The 9,108-nt window shown below is 39.6% G+C and overlaps 1 protein-coding gene across 1 annotated transcript in view; it reads right to left on the bottom strand.

Moving 5' to 3' along the window:
* The window catches only part of LOC117952668 (ribosomal RNA processing protein 1 homolog B-like), a 43,345-nt gene that overhangs the window by 10,993 nt on the left and 23,244 nt on the right, over positions 1–9,108 (bottom strand). The window lies entirely within an intron of this gene.

Below are 9,108 nucleotides of genomic sequence, written 5' to 3'. Positions count from 1 at the left end.
TGGACACACCTTCTCATTCAAAGAGTTTCCTTTATTTTCATGACTGTGTACATTGTAGATTCTCACTGAAGGCATCTAAACTATGAATGAACACATATAAACATGAATGAGAAGGTGTGTCCAAACCTTTGGCCTGTACTGTATATAGTATATAGTATAGGACTGGAGAACGTCCCTTGTGTAATCTGGATTTTTTGTTTAATTTGTTTCCGGGGTCGTCTACTTTTCTTTTTGCATTACTTCTTTTTTTGTGGTTTATGTGAATTTATTTTTGCATTGTTTCTATATTTTCCGCGTGATTATGTATAAGGTTGTGTTGTGTGTATATGCAGCATGTTTGCTGAATGTTGTCCATGTGTTGTCAAATTAAGGAAGTTGTTTTCTCAATTTGCCTGTGTTTGGTCTATTTGCATGTGTGTTCTTAACCCTTGTATTGTCTTCACTTTCAGGACCTTTCCATATCCCTCGGATCTTGTGACTTAAAAATGTTACTTCATAATCTATTAACAAATATCGTCTTCATCTTAATTTCAAAAATTAAGATTACGTATGTTTAGAGAATGCAATTAGTCTCTACTAGAACACAATTACAAATGAAAGTGGGGTTTGTATTTTGTAATGTTAAAAATCCACTATGGAAAAAACACAAGTGGTCATTTCCAGAATAATTTTCTGTATTGAGTCAGGAATACATGTTTATCACAGAAAATAAGGTAAGACCATTGATTTTCAGCTAGAAAAAATTTAACTTGTACTTGTAACTTTAAATGGGTCAATTTGACCCAAATACCATACAAGGGTTAAGTTGCGGGTCGTTTGACCCTGTCAGCCATCGTAATAAGGCGTTTAACGGACAACACTAGAACAACAACAAAAATGGTGTGGTCGAGGACCCCCAAATAGCCCCCCCCCCACACACACACACACACACACACTTAATATGTATCCCCGACTACCACCAACGTTGAAATGAAACCAATGCTTGGACTGCAACGCCAAAGATCATATACACTACACTACTTCTTTTATGAATAATCTGCATGGAAGCTGTATATTTTGGCAGTGGGGAGATGGAAGAGAGAACAAATAAGAAGGGTGAGAAACATAAGAAAGTTGATGAAGCCAGAGAGAAGAGAGGGTTAATACTCACTGCACACAGCTGGTAATGCCACATAGACGAAGAGAAGAGTCACCGAGCGGAAACACTCTGGCAACATTTTAAATCTGGTCCTGTTAAAAAGACACACGTTCAAGAGCATGAAACATCTGTGGAATATCATTACATTAATGATTCCGTTTTTAAATGAGACCAGTGAATTAAAGCGAGACGGTCCAGCCCATACAACCTATACAACACATGACTGATCAGAACAGCTGAACAACATGATTCACCGTAGCGCGCATCATCCCTTTCCATAGGAATATGATGCGCGGAAATATTGCAATAAATTCACTGTAGACATGAACAGACCAGAGGAATATGAAGCACAATCTCCCTCTCTTAACTCAATATTCATAATGAAGTCCTGGAGTAGGCTATTGTTACTAAATATAGGCAAACCTCCATGTGGAATACAACAATCTGTAATAATTTTTATCACGCAAAGTAGGATAAACTTAATTTGGCCTACCTTAATTTTCGATGTCCTCACGAACCCATTGCGTTATTTCCTTTTGGTGGGATTAAAATATGACACAGAAAACCTAAATGGACAAGTGTTGCATGTTTTCTCCAGATGAAAGCCCGAGCCCAAACTAGAGCTGCTGCGGTGTCGTTGCGCGTCCGCGTTTCCATTCAAATCCGAAAGGACAGAGCAGTGAGTGGAGGACTCGGGTATGGAAGACAATGGGGGACATAATTAAAGTGAAAATGTAAACTTAAAAATTAAAAATGTGATTCCTTAAAAGCATTTTTATTTAAGTTAAAATAGAAATGCAATAACACAATTTGCATTTTCACTTTTCTTTACTGTAGTGGATTAGGTGAAGACCCAGGACTCCTTGGGGAAGATCCAGGACTAGGTGGAGGGATTATATCTCCACCCTGGCCTGGGAAATCCTCGGGATCCCGCAGTCGGAGCTGGTTAATGTGGCTCGGGAAAGGGAAGTTTGGGGTTCCCTGCTGCCCCTGCGACCCGATAACGGATAAAATGGATGGATAGATGGATTAGGGCCACATGTAAAAATAAAAAATAAAAAAAAGGTATTCAAGTTCTGAGTCTAATGTTAGAATTCAAACTCTAATCTCAGAATTCTGCCTTTAATATCAACAATCCCATTGGCAGTAATTGGAATAACGGTGTTAATTTTTCAGTAACGAGTAATCTAATTGATTCTCGTTGCAACTATAAGTGAAACAGTTTTTTTCTTGAGACCAACTTGAAAATATTTTTTTTCCTCCTTGTGCCGTGCACAAGACAAGTGCAGAAATGCTAACGATTGGCTGAGGTTGAGTAAAATGTCATGGTAAGCCTATAAGAGGTAGAGTTGGGCGGCTGTTCATAAACGCACATAGTCGGATACACAACAAACAACACAAGCGAGTCAGTGATGAGAAACAGGTATGGCGTTATGAAATAAAGCGGGGGGGGACCTTACCTGCTAAAGATTTTCCACCCTGGTCAGAAAACATATGACTATCACTCTAGAGCGGCTACTTGCTCTGAAGCTAATCACTGTCACTCTCTCACTTCTCCTTCACTCTATCTCACACACACACACAAACACACATATACGCCGGCTCGACGCACACAACAGCGCACAAGTATAAACATCAAGGCACTTCTGTTATTTGCACAAAGAGTGTATATATTTTGTATGTCTGTATTAGGTGTCTATTTCATTATAATATTCAGATTTATCATAAATAATTGAACATGCACATGTATTTTAAGTTCCATTAAAGAGGGGGGGAGGTGGGTTCACATTTGAGCATTTAAAAATGTACTTGAAAGTAACAGATTAGTTACTTTCTGAAGTAATACGCCTAAGTAGTGTAGTACATATTAATACTGAAGCTGAATTTAGGCATTACATATTTGAACCTAATTTGGAATTCAAAAAATAACAAAGATCAAGATTGACAACTCTCAATTACCGTACTCTGGAAACCACCATCCACATTTTCTGATGCATAGAATCAGCTGTGAATGCTATGCAACACAAAGGCGTCTATAATGGTCCACATAACCTTCTTGTTAATGACCAGGTTGGTGTGTCCTCTATCATCCCGTCCTTTTGTAGACAAAAATACATTAGGAGATGAAAGGCATGGGAGACTGGGAGAGAAAGGGAGACACTTTATGTGGAGTCAGCCTCTATCCATTTAAACCGCATATTCAGAAATGTCTCAGTGACCGTGAGATTAAAGTCTGGAGATAATAAGGTCTAGTGGAGACTTGAGAGCACATTACCTCTGTGTCCTGACCTAGCTGTCAAAGATTAAAGTCTTTTCATTTCTCTTCTCCTGCCCTGATGGAGAGCAGGCTAATCACGTACAGTATGTGGCAAATCCACTGGAGGTCTGAAGGGCTGCAATAGAGCCGTGTCATTTAGTAATAGCATCTCTACTTCGGTCAGACTGGTGTCTGCTGATTACACATTTCAGATCTCTGGGAACTTTAAAAAGAAACAAGCCCTGACTAGTAAACCTCCAAACAGCAAGGGAAATCTGAAAACAAGGCTGCTGCTTTTCCCAGAGTGCCTGAATTGGACCAAAGGTGCCAGTACCGTAATTCAGCAGTTGCTTGTTTCTTGGACATGTATCTTGGTAACACACTTTACATCCCACTGTAAATGTATTGTTGTGTGTATTTCATTACAAACAACATAGTTTTCCACCAGCGAACCAAACCTAGCAACCTAGGACTAAATCAATTCATTTCAATGGAATTGCCATTGAGTTGAAGTACACAGTAAGTGTGTATGTGGTGAGCAGTGTTGGGCAAGTTACTTCCAAAATGTAATACATTATTACTTGTTACCCTACTGTCATTTGAGAGTGATAAGTTATATTACAATACTGTCTCTGAATTGTAATACTTTACACTACTTTTGCGTTACTTTTGAGTTCACCAATATAACGGCGGAAGTAAGCTATGGCTTGGCAGGTAGATTATGAATTTTACCACGGGATCAATAAAGTCTCATCTTTATCCATCATACTCAAAAGTACCTTACAATTGCATTGATGTAGCCTACTGTATAGTTACTTTCCACCCCTGGTAAAATGTAGGCCTAATGCTAATATTGCTATAAGCCAAAACATTGATTCCCAACATGTTTATATATGCCAGTTGCTAGGACACATGGCTGTCAGCATTGACGTAGGCCTACCTGTTGGGACACAGATGTTGCCTGTACCGTTACCTGTTGGGACACAGATGTTGTCTGTACCGTTACCTGTTCGGACACAGATGTTGACTGTACCATTACCTTTTGGGACACAGATGTTGTCTGTACCGTTACCTGTCGGGACACAGATGCTGTCTTTACCGTTACCTGTCGGGACACAGATGTTGTCTGTACCGTTACCTGTTGGGACACAGATGTTGTCTGTACCATTCCCTGTTAGGACACAGATGTTGTCTGTACCGTTACCTGTTGGGACACAGATGTTGTCTGTACCGTTACCTGTCGGGACACAGATGTTGTCTGTACAGTTACCTGTTGGGACACAGATGTTGTCTGTACCGTTACCTTTAGGGACACAGATGTTGTCTGTACTGGTACCTGTTCGGACACAGATGTTGTCTGTACCGTTACATGTTGGGACACAGATGTTGTCTGTACCATTCCCTGTTGGGACACAGATGTTGTCTGTACCGTTACCTGTCAGGACACAAATGTTGTTTCCACCGCCTCTGATCCTGGCTCTGACAATGGGAACAATGACGTGACAGCAGTTTGCTTCATAGAAGCACATACGTCCTGAAAATGATGTGTAGCTACATTCTTTAGGGCTATAAAGTAGGGTCAGTATCTCCACTAGCTAAGTGCGTAATATATATTTAACGCAGAACCATAAATGGGCCTTTAACATGCAAACAATCAGACAAAAGAAAAGAAGAGGTGAAGAAAGAACCCAGCCCACACACTATGAACAAATCTGAAGAGATGAAGATTTTGAGACGGCGGTTTAAGGGGGCCAGAAAGGAGAGGGCGACAATCATAGAGCTGGGCAGCATCCATTGCAGGAAACTCAAGATCTTGAAGAGAATTGAGTGGCAGTGACGGAAAAGGCCAGGAAGCAAACTGCCTTTGTAGAACACTAATTTGGTTTTACACAACAGTTAGAGCTGATGTGTAGCGGCCAGTGCACCTGCTCCTAAGCTTAGATTGACCGTAAATCTTTGACCTTAGAGACACTGAGTGACAAAACCAGGGAGCAAGGCTGCTGTAAGTCTTTGAGTGATCCACCTGCAGGAAGGAGGTCCAGGAGACAAGCGCAAGCTCTGCCTCAGTTCCAAGGAGGTACCTTATAAATTATATAATACCCTCCCAATGGGACTCCACAGGCCCTGGAGGATCCTGATGGTGATCTGGAGGAGAGACAAGGTAGCTAATCAGTGGCATGCAGATCCAAGGGAGGAAGAACATTGGGCCTCATTCACCAATAACTTCCTAAGTTTTTATCTCAAATTTGTTCTTAAGAAAGTTTCTAAGAACAGCAGAATTGTTCGCAGGCGTGTTCTTAGAATAAATCACGATGTCTTTGTAAGTTGAAAGCTTGTGCCCGTTGCTCCTTTCTAGCATAGGTAAACATGTTAATTAAAGGCCGACAAGGGCAAACGCCCTGCAACTTCAGAAAACACATGCAAACAGGCAAAACACAAGCAAATGAAGAAAACAACTTCATTAATTTGACAACACACGCGCAGCATTCAGCAAACGCACTGCATATACACAAAACACAACCAAATACACAAACGCGATGCATATACACAAACCATAACCAAATACACAAACGCGATGCAAATAAACGATGCAAACAGAAAAGCATACAAACAACGAAAACAAATGCAAGTACAAAACGCGCTGCATAAAAAATCCACAACGGAAGTGCTCCAGGCCTGTAGGGGGAGCGCTAAGTAGAACAGCTGATTTTAGACTCCACGGACCGAGAGAGAGCGAGCGAGCTGATGAGAGGTTTGTTTTGAAACGGGACAAAAAAGTGAAGATAGGGGCGACATAACAAGGTTAGTATTCATTTTAACATTTGGCCCTCCTCTTTTGCAGTATTTTAACAGAACAACAGGTTTACGTAGCTAGCTGCGGTGTTGAGACTGACTTCTACAATAGTTTGCTAGTGACAACACTGCGAGCCTGATCTTTCATCGCCAACGTTATTCCGCAGTGGTAAGGATAACTAACTACTTAACTGGGCACCTGAGTGTTTTGATTGCATTAACGTCTGTTTCCTCTTCTCTAAATCGTTTCTATATACGAATAGAATTTGTGTTGATCGGCGAGGTAACTTTGCATAAGTTGAAGGTGGAGAGAGGAAAACTGGAAGTGAAGAAGGGAAAAAAGGAGAGTAGAGAAGGTATGTAAAAAATAAATGTAAATTAATCTACGTTTAAGGGGCAAAAAGAGAAGCAGGGAGTAGATAAATATCAGAGAGAGCACAGGGAGATGAGGAGGAGAGAGAAGGGTTGAAGAAAACAGGGATAAAATGTGAAGATGAAGGTACGAAAGGAAGCAGAGAAAGGACATTAAGACAAAATAGGAAGATTGAGAGGGGAAGAGAACATAAGATCATTAGTTTGCTCAAGGCAAAATAAATAGCAGGGAAAGGTGACAAGGGAAAAAAGAGGTGACAGAATTAAACTGAACACAGGGTAAACATCCATATACAGAATATCAGCAGACACTTTTTTGTATAGACAAAATATCCACTCTCTCTGATATTAACTTGCAAGCTTTTGTCTTTTTGTTGTTTTTCCCCCACAGAGGTATTGTCCATATTGTGGATCTGCCTTGACAGCTTCACCTGGGTTATTTTGTGCGTGTGGCAAAAATATCAGATTCCTAAAAGATGTGGCAAACAAAGTCCCTGAGGAGATGCCTACAACCAGTGCACATGCGAATGCACAGCCTAGTGCTGGTAAATAGATTTTTAGTTGAATTACAGAAAAATCAGTAGTTAGAAGACTTGGTTTGAAATTTTAAATTGTGTTCTTTTATTGAAATACTGTTCACCTCTGCACTACGTGGTTTTTCTACTTCAATAAGTAGCATATTAAATGTGTTCTTAAATGCTCTGCAGGAAATATTGATGAAGGAACAGAAACAGAAATTAGCAAAGGTATGGTATTTTTAACATTGTTACTATTATAATTAAATATCTTGCTCACATGTAGTGACATTTTCCATTTCCTTTACTTTCTGCAGATTTATGTTGGAGTTATGAAGATGACAAGTGATTCCCTTAAACCTGTGAGAGGGAAGTTACTTCCCCTTGATTTTAAACCTCAATGGTCATCTGATCAAGTGTTGGCTGCTGTAAAGAAGCTGAAAGATTTTAACCAGGATATGGAAGATGGTTCCCATGTTTTATTATACCCTGATGCTCAGGAAGTAAGAAACATCCCAGGAACAGACCCCCCTTTTACAGTGCCTTAATACAAGGAGGAAAATGGAAAGGCCTACCAAAGAATAACAATGTACATTTGAACTGTTAAAGACTTTGCAAACAGCTTTATGTTCTTTTTATTTCATATTGTGAGTTGTTGCCAGGGAATCCATAATTTCATCGTAGCTGTAGCCATCATGGAAATGCTTTCCAATCAGATCCTCTTCTGTGGGGCTGTCTGAGGCTGACCCTGACAAACATAAAGGGAGAAAAATATTAAAAAGCAACATTTTCAACAAGGACAGGCTCCATAACATCATCCGGTCTTCAGAGAAGTTATTCAGCTGCGGTCTGCCATCTCCTCAGGACTTATCCAGAACCTGGAGTGCAGGAGAATTAGGGCAGGTCCCTCCCACCCTGGACATCTGTTTTAACCCCTTTCCTCTGGTAAAAAGTTGAAGTCTGTCATGACCGAAACCTCATGCTATAAGAACTATTTCTTGCCCATGGTAGTGAGACTAACAATCTCTCCTTGCCCTTAATTGGCTCAAAATCTGATTCAGATTTAATATTTAATTCTATGTACCAAGAACTACTACATTATTATAGAAGTTGTTAAAATGTTGAAATAAATCAGTCAAATCTAATCATGACCTCTTCATATTTTAAACAAAATATTTATGAGCTATTGTGTGTTGCTACTAATTAGTATTCAAAACCGTGTGGTGTGTTGAACCCTTTTATTTTGCAAACAAAAATACATAGAATCAATCTACTTACTGTTGTCTTCAGCTTCTGCCAAAAACTATACATTTGACAGCACTTGAACAGTGCTCTGGTGTTGGCCACAGAAGGGACAAAAGCTGGAAGTCTGAAATATTGACATTGATATGGTGAATTACGTTAGTCAACCAAATAACACAACAAACATTACATATAGCAATCATCACTAAATAAAGAGAAAGGTTACATCAGAGGAATGTGAAATGTTTAGTGTCTGCTAATTTTATATCTCTCTGTATATTAATGTTTACCCTGTGTTTTGTTGTATTATTTCACCTCTCTTTCTTTCCTTGTCACCTTTCCCTGATCTTTATTTCTTCCTGAGCGTATCTAATGCTTCTTCCTCTTATGCAAAGTTACCTCTCTGATCAATACAGTATTCTATCATATATAGAGACGATTCAGAGAAGAGGAAATGGTCGTTAATGCAATCAAAACACTCAGGCGCCCAGTTAAGTAGTTAGTTATCCTTACCACTGCGGACTAACGTTAGCGATGAAAGGCACACAGTGTTGTCACTAGCAAACTATTGTAAAAGTCAGTCTCAACACCGCAGCTAGCTAGTTGTTTCTGTGCTTTTCTGATTTCATCGTTTTTTATTTGCATCGCGTTTGTGTATTTGGTTGTTGTGTGTGTATATGCATCGCGTTTGTGTATTTGGTTGTGGTGTGTGCATATTCAATTTCAATTCAATTTTATTTATAGTATCAATTCATAACAAGAGTTATCTCAAGACACTATACAGATAGACC

This window comes from Etheostoma cragini, chromosome 11, assembly GCF_013103735.1.
Source record: "Etheostoma cragini isolate CJK2018 chromosome 11, CSU_Ecrag_1.0, whole genome shotgun sequence".
In the NCBI taxonomy this organism is placed as follows: Eukaryota; Metazoa; Chordata; class Actinopteri; order Perciformes; family Percidae; genus Etheostoma; species Etheostoma cragini.
Note: the sequence above shows the minus strand (reverse complement) of the source record. Positions and strands in the feature narration are given on the sequence as shown.